The sequence below is a fragment of the Numenius arquata genome, chromosome 2 (assembly GCF_964106895.1).
Source record: "Numenius arquata chromosome 2, bNumArq3.hap1.1, whole genome shotgun sequence".
Classification (NCBI taxonomy): Eukaryota; Metazoa; Chordata; class Aves; order Charadriiformes; family Scolopacidae; genus Numenius; species Numenius arquata.
Window position 1 is genome coordinate 120468976 of NC_133577.1, and position 17060 is coordinate 120486035.

Genomic DNA, 17060 nt, shown 5'->3' on the forward strand with positions numbered 1-17060 from the left:
AATAAAACTTGGAATAACTCAGCTCAAGGAAAATTTTTTTCAGCTTGTGAATCAGTGCCGGTGCCCTGAAGCAAAAACTGGTTTATATGTCTCTGAAACATTTGCATAATTTATTTTTCATCTTTCTCTGTGGTCATAGCTCTAAATATGTGTATTCTTTATTTTAAAATGTCAGAATTTGGATTTACTTATAATTAAGATATATTTTGTTTTGAGTTATTAATTAACATGCAGAATGTTTGCTGCATTTTGATATTAGGGCAAGTGCATTTATTTTCTTGTAATGGCAATGAGTAACTTACTGCAATTTGTAACATCTTTGGGATACTTTTGTGCAGCTGTTTCTCGATGAATGTCATAGTTTTTTCCATTTTTCTCTGATATAATTAGCAGTTGTAAGTTTTGGCTGACAGTACCACAACGCTTTTGCATATGAGAGGACACAGGTCAGATTCTCCCCACTGATGTAATAAATTATTCTTAGTTTCTTGATAATGCAATGGTAATACAGAAGTATTTTATGCAATATGGTGGCAATATCACTTGGCATGTGGTGTCAGCAGTATATTGAGAAAATATACTCTACTGTAATATTGTGTTAGTGGGTAACACTAGAATTAGTGTCAGGACTAAAAGATCCAAAATACTTTCCTTTTCATCCCCTCTCTTTGGAATAAAAAATTCAGTAAAATAAATTTTATTAGTGTGCAATACTATAATTAATTGTAATATTGCACTTACTTTATAAAGTATTTCAAATATATAAAACATACAAACATAAAAATGATATTACAATTTTTAAATTATTAACTAGTAGTAGTCAATAACACTGTGACGTTATGGTGTGTAAGCTTATAAAATTTAGCCTGGAAATAATGCTGAAGGGAAATATAAGCATACAGGTCAGTTTGAGTGATGCTGGACGTATTTTTAGGTCAGAAGATAAATTAGGAAGAGGGCCAGAAGCAAAGCATTTAACTCAACCTGGCCTATAGAAAAGCAGCTTTCCCACAACAGAAGTAGTTGGACCCCCAGGTGTAACTGGAACGCAACTGGTGCTGGATGGGGAAGAAAGGAGTGAGAGGAATAAAGATCACCAGGGATACTAATGAGTTCTATGCCATCAGAGCAAGAGAGAGCTGTCTTCCAAGAAAAGACAGGTCCTTGCTCTGCTTGTCCCATTCAACAGTGAGTGTCTTCTCAAACTTAAAATTAATACCACATACTGCAATGAAGATGGGAAGTTGTGTTTTTTCAGTATGTGCTTCTCAATTAGTGGAGCAGGAAGCCCTGTTTTCAGTCTCCCTGCACTGCTGTGCCAGAAACGAATAATCAGTACTGAATTTTTGCATATAAATTTACTATGCAAAAAAATGCTCTGTTTTGTTAAGCCTACTTTGTTTATTCTTTAACGTAGGCTGAAATAAGATCTTTATGCAGCCATAGTAACAACTGGTTTGTTTAAAAAATGAAGATGAGCAACTTCGGAAGTGTGATATCCGTTCCAGGTGTCCAAACAGTAGGCAAGTTCAGTGCTTCCATGGATTTCGGTGGATTTGATAAGTAAGTCAGCATTTCTGAACACTAACAGAATTTACAAATTAACTTATATAGTCACAAATCATAGTGATGAACATTGTCTCCAAACTAAGGGCCCATTTCACTACTGAGTTGTTCCAGGCGTGTACTAGTATGACTAGTTTGCATTTAATTTTTACAGTATCAAACTGGAATAGTGTAATGGCAAACTAGGTCTTATTCAGTTATACTGGAAGAAAATGAGTGTAAATAAATCAAGATGAAAGCTTTAAATAATTTTACCTAGATGGAAAGCAATGGAAAATCAAATGTGCATACCATATCATAAGTTTCGTAACATTTTTGTTGCTGAGTACATACAGGAATTGGCTTTAAATATGTAGGTGTCTGATACAAGCAAGCTGTAAACAGAATGTGGATAGAAATAAAGATTAAAAAAAATTGCTTCATAAACATGCAATATCTATAACATCTTATCCATTTGCTTTGCTCACTTCTGCTTTCAAACTTAACTAAATAGTTTACTGAAAAAACTCAGCAATCTGTTTCTGTTTCTCTGGAGAGCGAACAGGATTCTGTTCTGCTTTGGACATCATCATCATCATCATCATCATCACTAACTATATTTTGATTGAGAAAATTTCTGCTGATGGCTGAGCCAGAAGCAATTGACACTGCCTTACAGGGTTCAGCTGAATCTACAATGTTTCGTGGTATCTTTTCTCTGCCTCTTCTAGGTGCAATAATAAAAATATGGTCTCTCCCTTCTTCCCTTCTATTGTATCAGACGTATATTTGATCTGCAAGTCTTTGAAAGAGTGTAAGCCTGGAAAATGTTCCTTTGAAATACAATCACGCTTTGTAAAGCAAATTAGTTTTATATTATTAGGGTTGCTTCTAGTGATACACTCTAGGTGGTGCTGATAATATAGAGTGTACACTAAAGGCATTCTGTAGCTAGTAAGAGTTATAAGAGACTTTCTGAAAGGCTCTTTCAAATGATATGTTCAGAAGTTATAGGTTTGGGATTCTGGATTCCAATTCCAAATGTTTATTTTGGAACTTACACTACAGGTGTACTGGCTTGGGATTTTTTGCTTGGCAAATAATATGGATTGTTCTGTTAATAGAGTCTTTCAATTAATTTAGGTTTTCATTTTCAGTTTCTTCTAAAAGTCACTCTTCAAAAGTGACTCAAAGAAAGAGGGATAGCTTAGGAAATTCATACCATCTAAGTTTTTTTCTTTTATTTTCTTCCAAGGTCTTTGCATTTACAAACTGTTCATCTTTTCCACATTTCACTATAACTAATGTTTTCCCTTTTCCCTGATGAAATTTGGAGGAATGACATTGATGAAATAGGAGGAAGTTTTAGTAAGAATAGAATTCTCTAAATTTAGGAACTTTCAATACATTTCCTTCGGTATGCTCCTAAGTAAAGGAAGCCTGAAAATCTTCAACACAATGCTTGTTACAATCAAGGGAAACACTTCAGCTCTTTCAGTTGGCTACTGAATTGCTTCCGATGCACAAGAAGAAACAAAACATCTCGGAATTACTCTGTTGCGCATTGTCAACATTGCAGTGAAAAAAACCCAAAGTTTCCCTTGTACCCTGAACATTGACAAGCCCATCTAGACTTTTGTAACTACTGATGTGCAGAGACATCTGCTGAATGACCACTATTCTAGAGACATAACAAAGCAGGTACAGAGACTCCTTATATGCTCCCAGTCAGCACTGGTATTAGCTTGGATCCATGGCAAGCTGCATTAATTTGGCACAAAGCCAGAGCTTTTGAAACCTGTTAAGGGTCAAGGTTTATTACCTCTGGCACTTGGCCACCGTCATGGGGCTGAAATGTTTGTGGATCCGAGGTACTATGTCCACAACGGGCTGTGTTTCGCTGTGTGGTGTTTACAGTTTGGTTTGTCATCTGCCTTGTGCAGTGTAGGCATACCCATACGGCTTGGCTGCTATAAGTTGTATACCAGATGGACGTTAATCTTTCTGTGAACTTTGCATCTCTCAGACTCGCAAGAACTTAGGACGGACCTGGAAGAAGCTGCTAGGGTTGACTTCAGAACTGGCTATCTCGCCTAGCAGTAAAGTGTAACGGTTGGAGAATGTTTGGGTAGTAGATTGGCCATGGAGGGTTTCTCAAGCTATCTCCTCTTGCCACTCTGATCCTCTTCCAAGATACTGTGACTAGGTCACAAAACTGAAACTGTTGAAGCTTGACTGTGATGTGAAGCCCACAAAAAATTGTCAAAATAAATATCTAGCTCCTCCTAGGAATCATATCCATACATCTCAAGCCTTAGCACCAAGTTACCTGGCATAGACCAAGTAAATGTGACAATCATCAAACTGGTGTTATCAGCCAGCTTTGTACTACTGTACTGTAGTTTGTACTACTGTAAATGTACAGCAGGAGACTGATTACTTCTTCTGTTATTCATCATTCTGTCTCCATGATGGAAGCAGACCTTCCAGTGTTGCTGGCAGCAGGTTCTCCAGCTTCTTTGGTTTTCCCTGTAGCACTACTGCTCTCTGTTCTGCCAGTGAACATATATATACTCAATCTTCTTGACTCAAGGGTAGTCAGAGCTCAGACTTTTTCAGTTTCCTACTGGGGAATCCAGACATACTTCTTTGAGCAAACTACCTTTAAGAATTTGGCCACAAGATCCGATGGAGAGATGACTATTTAGATCTTACCATGCTACTACCCTCTGTTCAGATTTCTTACATGTATAAGACAAGGTGACTTAATCAGAAAAACTCCTCTGGACTGTCTGTCCTCTCAGCAGGGGAACATATTGAAATTCATGGTTGCAGATCAAGTTCACAGGTTGATGTCCTGTGTTCTAGTCTGGAGAAGCAGTAGTTCTGTTTGTGAATGTGCACAATTGTAAAGTGGGATCCATTGGGTTTATTGACAGAAAAGGTTGAGATGTTATGGGATGGAGGCCTGTTTATACTGCAGATACATATGCTGGCGGAGTCAAAACAGATACACTGACATGAAAGTCAGGTGACACCCGAGAGATATCATCCACCAGCAAGGATGGCTCATCTTTTCCTAATCCCCTCTACTCCAGACACACAGGAAAGTGGTCTTTTACTGAAATGATTTTAAATTAAAATATAGGGGTTCCTTAAGAAAGAGGCATTGCAGAGTGTCATGTCAAATTCCTTGAGGTCTTAGGAACTCACAGACCAGCTTCATAAATTAAAGTTAAGGTAAAACTAGTTGAGATTTCTCAAAATAATAAAACAATTTAGGTTGGAAGGGATCTCCAGAGGTATCTAGTCCAACACTCATCTCAAAGCAGAGATAAGTTCAACGTTAAAGTTTCTCAGGGCTTTACATTGCTAAATTATGAAATATCCAAAGATGAAAAGCCTGTTACAGCGCTTAAACACTCAGAGTGAAGCATTTTATCCATTTATCTGGTTGGAATTGCCTCTCCTGGAGCACATGGCTGTTGACTCTTTTCTCAGGAGAATTTAGCTCTGTCAGCTCCCCTTTTTCTTAATGGAAGACTACAGTTAGCTCCTCTCCTTAGCCAGGCTGAGCAAATCCAGCACCATCTTCCACATGTGCTTCAGCCTTCTAATCTTCATTGGCTAATGACAATCTCTTTTTTTTAAATTAGTGATCCAAAACCTAGAAACATTTCTCTGGATGTGCCCTCAGGAGGGCTCAGTGGTGGGATTCCCTTGACCTGATGGCTATATTCTTCTGGCAGCCTGGGATGTGGCTGGCCCTGCCTAAGGGCATGTTGCTCTTCATGCTCAACTTACTGTCCACCATTCGGGTTCTTTTCTGCTAAGCCATTTTCTCTCAAGTCAGCTCCCAGCTCTTAATGTTTCATGGAGTTATTCTGCTCTGGCTGTAGGAATCTGCATTTGCCCTTAACCTTCATGAGATTAATGTTGGCCCATTGCTCTGCCTTACTGAGGTCTGTCTGAGAGGCAGCTCTGCCCCGATGCATACCACCCACTAATAACACTGTCCAAAGTTCATGTTAAGTAAGTTAACCCAGAGCAGTACACAAGCACAGCTGAAATTCAGTGTTTGGGCAGCAGCACTGTTTGCTGCTGGAAAAAGTTAACAAGGTACTTGAGTCTTTTCAAGCACAATTGAAAGCATATCCTCGTAAAAACAGATGAGCATTAAACTCAGAGTAACTCAAGTATATGATCTAGGAAATCCTCTAATATTATTCCTTTTATGTATCCATTGTGAAGCCTTTTCTGTATGCACGGCATTATTCCACAGTAATTTAAATATTCTGTTATATGAAAGGTAAGCATCTTGTAGTCCTGGTGCCTAAATCATCCATGTTTACTTCAGATTCCATTTATTGATGAATCCTACTGTTTATCCTCTTGCTTCAATTAAAAAAAAAAAATCAGGTCTACATGATTTTTCAGAAACTAAAATACCTCTAGCATAGCTGTTTCAACAGGGTCACTTAACTGAACTTACCATTCTAGATATCATCCTGGATATTTGTGTGGTGAACTATCAACTGTATTTTCCATACTGCAGAAAAAAGCCTTATTAAAGTAAGAATCAATAATACTCTGATAATCAATCGGTAAGAAAAAATTATGTGGCCAATATCAGCTGAGATAGTTAGAAGTCTGTTTATCAATACTTTACATTTTTGTTCTTTCTTTTTTTCCTTAATGCCTCCGCATTTTGACAAAAAAAGAATATTTTGCAGATTTAATATCCACATAAACTGTATTCATGTGGAAAAAATATTTGATTGCCAGATCTTCAGCTCTGTGGTTTCCTTTATAAGCAATGTTATTCTTAAGACGCAGGTTCCAGAAATTACTCCAGATTTTTCATGGGGAGGACAATATTGTTTCTGTGAAAACCATTGGAATGTAAACAATGCATTGATAGCTTACTTAAGTTGAAAATTCTGCCTTTTTTTACACAAAATATTAAAAACCTATAAAATTCAGATTCTTTTCTTTTTATTTACTCTGCTCCTTCCTAATCTATTTTCTTTTTCTGCACTGGATATAAATGAGTTCAGTCTGAGATTTTCTGGTTCTCCCCTCCCCCCCTTCCCTCCCCAATTTATCATCTTCCTTCTAGGAAACTTTATCAAATAGCAGAAGAAAAAGGAAAGGTTTTCCCTTAGCTCTATAGTAGTATCACAGGAATGGCACTGTAACACTTAAAAATCCGTTTAGTTATACAAGAAACGGAAAAGGAATGATGCATTAATTCATTTTTACTGTTTACAGAGGTGAAAAGGAACTAGAAAAAGGAAAAAACAACATTAAAAATGTCAAGAAAGAATATTAAAATAATAAAGAATTTTTTCATTTTCAACCATCAGATTTTTTCCCAAAATATTGACATATCCAATAATTCTTTTCCCTTTTTTTTTTTGTGAGTGTCAGACTCATTATGAGATACGTGAACTGTACTAGCTTGAGTACACTCATTATCCTTGGTTCTATATTTGCAACACATGCTGATGCAATGGAATCTATGACATTGTGTGAGCAAAGATTATTGAGTGCTGGGTGGGGGCTCGCTGGCTGAATATCGGTCCAGATAAGACTCACATAGTTTTGGCATGTTTACAAATACTTCAGCTGAACATATGCTATGCTCTCAGCAAACCTATGCCAATTTTGTGACAGTAGATGTGTGGATGAGCTACTATGTTCAGATTGAGAACTGGTCATTCCAAAAGTTTCAAACTTGATGTATAGATTTGGCTCACCAGTAAAAAAGAAACATCCAGTGCAAAGCTATAAAAGAAGCCCAAACCCTTCGGTCTCTCTGACTCCAGACCATGCTTAAGGGATGTCTGTGGTATATTTGAAAGAGCTATGAACTGCACTGATTACCCCATATGAGGACAGCAAATATCTCAGGGTCTGACCTTTCTACAAAGGCTAACAAACGATCCCTCTGCTATGGTGAGTTTAAATTTTCTCCTGGCTTATTGCTGATTCACCCAAGAAAATGAAAAAGAACAGTCGGAATGTAATGCATTATAATAAATAAATAATTTGAGGTCTTTGAACTGATTCTCATATATTTCCTGCTGGAGTATTTGACACTCACTCCGACTGACTCCTGCAAAAAGAGCATCTCATATTTTTTTGAAAAAAAAAAAAAAAAGGGTCATGCCTGCTATCTCTGCTAAAAGGATTTAGTTTCTAGTACAAGGTGAACAGTCATCAAACATAGTACGTTAAAAAAAAGCTTAAAACAATGGGGAATATTTTGTCAACACCCCACTCTGAACATTTCCAATTCCCAGTAGACCCATATATTAAGCCAAGTCCCACACTGCCTTACAGAGCAAGAAATGAACAAAGAGTAAAAGCAAACACAATTTTGATTTGACTTGTAGAACTCCTTGAATAACAGACATTTTAACCTTTCCTTTTGTTGTCAAACTAATATGTGAGGAAAAATATGAAAAAGACGAACAAGCATTTTTCCCAGCAGACTGGAATTCCTTCCCTTTTGTCTGGCAGACTTCTTCCAGCTAAGCCAGCCTGTGACTGCAGTCCCTTCAGCAGAATATGAGTAGCTCTGTGCTGTAACACAGCTGTGCAGTGGCTGGATAAAATGTCATTTCTGAACACTGAAGAGAACGTGCATAGGTAGTTTCAGAGCTTGGAGTGATTTCCAGAATGTCGGCTGAACTGAACTATGCTGCATGAAGAGTGCACCCACAAAATTTCTTTCCCATAAGAACTGTTGCCATGTTGTAGCATTCCCTGTAGAAAAGTCTTTAGAAAAGATTGTTCTGCTGCTGAGACAATGCACTACATCTGAAGAGACCTGTTTAATTCTATATGGATTCTTATGCTACATACTTATGGAAGCTGGTTAACATCTGCGGTATGATATCTGTTCTTTCATTCACACTCCAGACCATAATAACAACTAAATAAGGTCCTTATTTTGGTAGGTTTTTAAAGAGGATGATGGTGCTAAATTTTTTAAAGATACATTTCACTGTAACTCTGTGTTAGATATGATGAATTAAAAATTGGAGCACGGCAGCAAAATGTGGTAAGGCAGAAGAGAGAGAGATTTCCTAGGGAAATCAGTCTATAATATTGAAATTATTCTGAGAAAACTCTGTCACCTGCTCAGTATAACTTCTATAAGAAAAGTTATTTCTCCAGAGGAGCAAAGTTGTCTCTCATTTTCTTTGTAACCATTTTAGCCCCCAACTGAGTCCTATACATTGTCTTCTTCTGTGGTCAGGTCTGCTTAACTTTCAAATGTTTTCAACCAAGATGCCTAAAATAGTTTCTGTCTTGATGGTATCCTGAAATACTGTGAGATAGCAGCATGTAGAGGAAGTACTGGGACTTTTCACTCTGGGGATTGCAAGAATTAATGATGTTTTAGTATTGTTCCATTCTGCTTATAAAGCAGTGTTCTAATTAATACAGATTTAGCTGACCCTTCCCCTAGAAAAATATGTATTGTCCTGGGAAGAATTCAAGGGAAAATGGAAATTATCTCATTCTTTTCAGCTCCCATTCCCTCTAAAGAGGAACTTGAAAGCTGAGCATTTCTTCCTGAGCTGGGCCGGCCTCCACCCCAAAAATGTTCTGTTCTTAGAGAGGGAAGGAAAAACAAAAACAAAATGTTTTTACTACTCTCCTGCATGGAATGAGCACAGATCAGACTCACTGGATATTTGGGAAAGGAGATCCTAAACACATATGTTAAGAACTCCACCCACATACAATAAGTCGATGGGGAAAAAAAGGAAGCCTCTGAATCCTCGGGTCTCATAAGAAATGAGGTCAGGATGTAGGTGCAAATGAAATGGAAGAGCCTACAAGAATAACCAGATATTTTGTGAATGCTAGTAGTGTCTAAGTGTTGTTCCATAACAGATCACAGCTGGGAGTGGGTCTCCATCTTCGACGGTGTCCAACTTCAGCTGCCTAAAAGGAAGCGTGACCCTCATTTGGTAATTATAGAATAAGACATTGAGATGGGGAACGGCTCTATACTTTCAGGCAGCACATTAGTTTATGCCTTCAAGAGTGATTATTTTAGTACCCAAAACCACATTTCCAGATTTAAATATTATCCTTCCAGTTTTATTCTCAAAGTTGTAACCTTAAGTAGAATTACTTTCTTGTCTCCTGAGGTCTTGTTCTCTTGGCATCTACACATGTTTTGTGCAAATGTCTCTCCTTAATTTCTTCTCTTTCGAGCATTTATCATGTCTCAAAGCTGGCTTTTACTGAGTCTGTTGCTAACTGAAATGCAGAACAGTATCTGAAAGTTCTTTGGACAGTGACTGTGTTTTCCTATTTGTTTATTGGAGTGTTTTTCTCATTAGAGATTCTGCAAGGTAGCGCTGCAGCTGTTTAAGATACTTGAGTTATCCCATGTTATCATGTCCTGTGTCCCAAATGTTTTGTTTGTTCTGGCAATTGATTTTATGTTTTCATATTTATTATTAAATCTGTTGTGGTAGTACTTTCATGGGGTGCAGGGCAAGATTTCCTCCAGAAGTCATTGTAGGACCCATCCCCTATTTTAAAGTGTTGAGCAGTTGGCAAGCTGTGTTACTGATATTTCGCACAACTCCGTCAGGCTCTTTATTTATCTACATGCCCTCTGCTGCTCCAGAGTCACCCTGATGGAAAGTCATCTCTGGGCTGAAGTGTTGGCTGGAGTCCGTGCATTGCCCTGTGTGATTCCAGCTCTGCGGAGGGGGGTCACATACCTGTCACAGTCCTGCTGGCTGAGCAGTCGTGCCTCGTGCTTCAACGTGGTGCTCTGCGTGGGTCTTAGATTTCATTTGTGCCTGCTTAATTTTTAAGTCCCTCTGAACTGCAGGCACTGCAGGGCTGGACTCCAAGCAGTTGTGACTGAAATCCTCAGATACATATTCAACCCCATATTCAGTTCACATTTCCACTTCGTAATTAAACCATTCCCTACACATATAGCTTAGCAATGCAGGTTGCTTTTCCAGATGACCAGCTCTCTTAGATTACCCTGTGGCATGTGACAGAAAGAAATGTCTCCTCACTCAGTATTTGCCCCCTATGCTCAGTTATCAGTTGAATTTATAGGCAGCAGCTATATAAGTAAGTTCAAGAATGCCTGGCAATTATCCTGGAACTGGATTGTCTGTGCTTATAAATTGTTAGGACAGTCCCGGTAAAGAATTTGGTGTGTTCATGACATTCCCTGGACAATTCAGAGACTTGGCTTGCCAAAGAAAACTGGCACAACTGAAAGCAGATTACTTACAACCTGTTTGGTTTGAAGGCTGTGACAGTTTATTAATACAGGCCTGAGGTGGACTGTGATAATTGTTCTCTGTTACTACAGGCATAAGCCATACATTCTGAAGCTGACATGATGTAAAGGACAAAGTGTTTGCAAGCTGTCTCATGATCAGCCTTTCTGAATCTTGACTCTCAAAGCCTTGTTCTGCATCACATGCTCCTGTGCTTGCTAAGTTAACGTTAGAGCGTGAGAACAAGCTGAGGTGGTTTCTGTGCCCACAACATGCACAAATCTGCAACGTCAGAGATGGGAGTTTTGCTTACAGTGGAAGAATCACTTAAATCACAGATGTAATACAAACTTTAGAGGAAGTCTTTCCAGTATGTTATGTGATACTAGCATAATATTATTGTATCACCTTTATGTCAGGATGTTGAGTGCCAAGATACTTCAGCTTCCCAGATTTTTTCATCTTTATTATAGCCATCTCTTCTCTCTCCCCATTTGCTGAAATCCCTTGAATTAAGAAACTTAGAAAACAAAAGGTCAGTGGAAGAATTATGTCTTGTGGCTTCATTACTTTCTTCAACTGTTAAAGCAAATTACTCAATAAATGGCAGACAAACAGTTTCAAGAATGCACTTCTCTTCAGTTGGCTGCAGGATCCTACTTATTTTACAGTACAATCTATGCTGATCTGTGTGCATGAGGAATCCAGTAGGTTTTTCCCATTGGAACACAGACTATTTATCAAAATGGTCCTTTCAGTGCTGTCTGGGCATCTTGTAGCTCCCTTCCACTCCTGCTGCAGCCCTGAGCACTACCAAGCAAGAATCTGGGCAGCCTATTTTCCTAGTTTTCCCACCAGTTCATTTCATAATACCCTTCTCTGATTTGTGTGGAATGCTTGAGGTTAACATCTGGAATAAGTGGTGCCTTCAGAAGTGAATAAGCAATGATGAGCTCCCTGCTACTCTGTTGAAATTATTAGTCTGCCTCTGTGATTGCATCAGTATCCACAACCAGTATTTTTTGGTCAAGGTGCTGATCAGCCACCTGCTCAGCATCCTCTCCATATCCTCCTGCTGGAACATATGATCCTGTCTTGTAAGAGTAAATTGTGAAAATGTCTTGTCACTTCCGAGATCCAAGACTGAGGAGAGTTTTTGGGAAAAGAACACTAAATAACAAAGGAAAACAGATGATAAATCTTTGTGAATAGAGACCTACAGTGTGGGCAATACTGTCATTTTCCTCTCTTTTTTTTTTATATATCAGAGATGTCACGGTGGCCAAAGGTAAAAATGTTATGAGTTGTGTGAGAACTGCAAGAAAAGGAGGCAGAGATGTAACTTTTAAAATGTTCCCAAGAGACATACCCAAAGACAGAAGAGGATATTTCTCTGATGTGTGTACTTTGGGAAATGCTCATCACATTCTCCAGGGGCATTTCTAATTATGTGACACTATGTTAAAAAGAATGGAAAGATCCTCTTTTATTTTATCACCACTTGATAGTTCAAGATGCCATTTGAGCACCCTGTTTGCACAAGTTTGTATCTATGAAAACGATGTTTGTAGATTGTATCATATTCTTTTAAAAGTGTATGTTTGTGTAGAGGCAACAAAAATAGATATAAATATATATAAATACAAATTTTTGTTCACTATTATTTTATGTGTTCTTTATTGATAACTCATTAGAACCCTGACTGCTTAATAAAACTACATTCTGTCCCTGCTGTTACAATGTTGAAACATATTTGTTGACATTAGTTGCAACTTTCTGCAGATGCCTACAGTGTACACGTCTACATCTGGGCTGGTCTTCTGTTCTTTTTATAGGCAATGAAAAATAATAGGCATTTGCAGAGCTCAGTGTCCTCTCTCACACTTGCAGCATATAGTATAGAGGCCTCATCTTTTGCTGCTAAAAATCTCCAGCAAGAATGCTGGAATCTTTTTTACCTCTATGCACCGTGCTCTCACCGTAGTTCTCACAAAGGTTCTTCTGAGCATGGTTCTCATCAGAAGCATATATTTTGCATCAGAACTCTCTTTTTTTCACCGCTCCAATTCCAAATTTATCATTTCTCCAGGGAGAATTTGCATAGTGACCCTCTCCCATGCAAGTATCTGGTGAAAGATTTCTTTACCACAGAAGCTAAGGATGAACTGTTTTTCTCAAAGTCATTGGACAAATGAAAATGTCATCAGTGTCCAGTGAGACTCAAAGAGCCAAAGTTCAATTTCTCATTTTAAGAAAACACTGCGTAAAGATCTTGAATTTAGGCGCCTTTCCAGACCTCAGTGCATGAATATGTTTGAGTTGTTACTGGGGGTTGCTTGCAGTGGTTAGTGGCAGTCACTCTGGAGACACCCTGATAAACTCTCAGACCTGCTGGGCAAAAGGTCCACGTGAGTCTCATGAGTCACTACAAAAAAGTTTGGAAAACTGACAAGAAGTTGGAAAATAGCCAAAGCTATTGAAAATTTCGAACACACTGGAATAGGAGTGACAAGATGAAATAATTTTATTCATAGAAATACATATTTCATTAAAATAGTCCAATGGTTGTTCTATGAACACAAAATGAGGGCATGGTGATGAAGAGCAACAGGAGACAGGAAATGTCCCTGTGACAATAGCCACATGCATCTTTGTGTTGACAAGAGCTTTTCTGTGTATGGGGGGTGGTTGGTTTCTTTCCCTATTCTGCATGCAAGATAACATTTAATATCACTTCACTAGATTAATTTTATAGTCTAACCATCCATCTAGGTCTCACTTTTGAAAGGACACTTTTATGTCAGAGTGTATATCTAATTCATAATCAAGAATTAAATCCATCTCTTGAATAATTTCTCCCTGCTGAAGGATTTCCTGCAGTCTGAATATTAAACCATTTGTTCAGAACTCACTGCTTTCAAAATGGAAAAAAGCCAAACCAAAACAAATGAAATAATAGAGAACTGTTTTCTATAGTAGAAAAAGAAATATAAATTAACTTTACAAGCAAACAAAATTGGCTACTGTATGTCTGACTACAGACTTGTAGTGTACAACAGAAAAACATCTGTTTTATTACAGGCCATGTTCTGAATTGTTTTGAGTCTGTGTGAGTGTACGTGGAAGATATATGGGAAAAAAAAAAGAGACATAGCTCTAGGGTCAGGAAAATGTTGAAAGCCTCAGTTTTCCATATATAATAAGCAAAAGAAGAGAGTGGATTTACAGACATCTTCTGAATATGATGCTTGTCTTAGAGTTGCAGATTTGTCACAGCAGGCATACCTGAAAGGAATTGTAGCTGATAATATCCAAGTCAACATAGTCAAGGAGACTTCTTCCCAGAGATAAGATTACACTGCTGAAATACAAGAGGAGTTTCGTATGAGACAGCACTTGGTTCCATCATCTCCATAGAGAAGCCTCTTAGAGCCAAGTACAGAAGCACATAATGGAGGCAAAAGCCTAGAAATACCCTTCTTTCTCCTTGTCACACATTTTCTGTTTGAAAATGTCAGAGGCATTCTAGACAAAAATATTGCATACATTTACCTCACCACTTTGCAAGCAAACAACAGGTGAATATAATGGGCAACAGACCTCCACTATGCCCAAAGTTTTGCAAGAAATATACAGCAAATTTTTTCTGACATATTTGTCTAAAGTAATATATATAATCTGAAAGTATGACCATGAAAAGTATTTTATTTGTAATAGTTTTGACAGTTTACATGCATTTTTCCATTATTAATTAATAAAGAATATACAAGAGAGTTTTGGAGTTTAAAAGTAAGTAACAAAGCAAAGCAAAGTTGTATTAAGCATTAGGAAAAAATGAGTTTATGGAAATAATGGTCATAGTGAAAAAGAAAATATCAGATTTCTCTTTAAGTTTGGAAAATTGACTAACAAGGAAATGAAGTGTGGAAGTGGTCATGATAGTCTAAAAATACCAAACATGAATTTTTGAGGAGAATGGGCATCAGACGTTAAAGTCAGGGAAAAAAAATAAAGTAGTCATAATCTATAACAAAGAAGGTTTCTGCTACATCTTATGAAAACCTTCTAACTGTACTGGTAGTTAAGCACTGGGACAAGCTTGCAGGTATATGCAGGTTATGGAATTCCTTTTGTTTTACAGGAACAAATGGGAATAATTTCTGCCAGGGACTGTTAACGACACTCTAAATCCAGCCACGTTTACCCGAGAGACACAGAATGGAACTGCTTTTGATGTCCTATGTACTCCTACATTTCATTACTTGTGATGTCTTTATAAGAATGTGGGCAAAACTGAACATTTTGTTTCAACAGTATGATGCTTTCCTCATTCATGTGAATCCTAACGTGCTTTTACACATATTTAGCTTGCTTAATGACCCATTCTTCCTCAAATAGTCTTTTTGGCTGCTTGCACAGATCCTCACAATAGTTTCCCTTTCCTTCCTGAATGTTACACTGAAATATACCACAAGCCTTAATGATCTATGCCAGATAAAAATATAGCTGTTTACTTACTTTAAAGAAAATGACAAGGATTTCAAAAACTTTTTCTAGGCTGAGGATTTTTCCTAGAGCCCCCAGTCATGCACTGCTTTTAACCAGACTCCAGGGCTCAAAGGGGAGACCAGAGTGAACAAAACATTATCAAAGAAATAGAAAGTTGCATATGAAATTCATCTAGAATAACTGAGGAGAGCCTAGTTACCTCAGTGTGCAGCGGCTGATCTGATGCAGATTCAAAATGCAGGCTCTGACCATCTGAATTAGCCACCCTAGTGCATAGGTGGGTTTACCTGGACCCGTGAGGTGAGTCAGAGCGCTGAAGTTGGACAGCAAGGTTAGTGGCACAGTCATTGACAGGAGGCTGTCACCTCCAGGAGAGATGCTGAACTCTCCAAAGAGGTGCTGAGTGTGAAATTTATCTTAGACTTTCCCACAAAGAACATAAGATGGTAAGAAGGAGATCATAAAGTAAGGTGGTTCTGGAAGCTAGTGGTTGGATACTCAATAATGAATAGACACTCAAGAATATTTATTTTTTTTTTTTATCCAGCACTTACCAACTGGTAAAAACAGCAGAAGAAGGGTTTTCTCCCTTCTTTTTTGCAAGTTAAGCTTACATTTTAAAGTCTGAATTGTGATGAGAGTTATGTGGGAATCTCTGTGGCTGCTCTGATCAAGATAATTTGAATGACCTTATGGCATAAAATATAAATGCCATCTGAGGCTGGGGTTCAGGGTTACATTATGCTGGAGAGTGAACATTAGGATTCCCTTTATTCACCTCAAGCTTCTTAATTGCTCTTTGGGTTTATCACTGGCACCAAAGTAGGCAGTCTTAGTCTTCCCCTGTGTGCTTTTCACGATAGGAGCCAATAAGTTTGGGTGAGCCTTATTACCTTATTACCTATGAATGGAACTTTACCTCAGAAATTCCTAGGATGTTTTGTATTTTAAGGATGACTCTAAGACTTCAAAACAGCTATTAAGGTAAGGAAATTGTTTAACTACTTTCTGTCTGTTTCCTTCTTTTGTTGAGCCTTTAATAAAAAATTAGAACATTGCTTAGGTGGTGACATGAAACCAAGTGGTGGGCTGAAACATCCTTGTATTTATGGCAATATAGTCATTTTATAGCTCCTAATGTCCCTTCCCTCCCATCTCCAATTGTTTCATTAATTGATGACAATTCAACAGTATCCCTCATGGCTGATGGAGAGTACTAATCACCTCCTGTTTATCTCAGTTACTGGAACCACAGCAGTCCCATTTCATTTCTGTCTGGACCATTAGTGGTGCCTGTTCAAATGATTCTAGTATTAAAGTAACCAGCAAAAATGTGTGATAAACAGAGGATTTTGAATCTTCTTCAAGCTCAGTCTGATCCTGTGGGTTTGATGTTTATCTCTGTCTTGGCAGACCAAATTCTAAAAATATGCCAAATTACATGATATGCTGGCCATCTAGAGACCCTAGCTTCAATCCCAGCAGAGACCTTTTCCCCTTGCTCCTCTGCCAGATTAAACTGTTGAGGGCTTTAGGGGGGTTAGGTTAAATAGATATAGAAAAAGAGAATGCTGTGGAACATGCCAACTTTTTTTTGTACATTGCCTATCTTCACAGGGTCTCAGAATAACAATCAAGCCCAATATTTTGGTGTGCTTCGTTAGGCTGTCGAAACAGGAGGAGGCTGCTCTGCAGCATGTATTCCACTAGAGAGCTCCAATGTAGCAG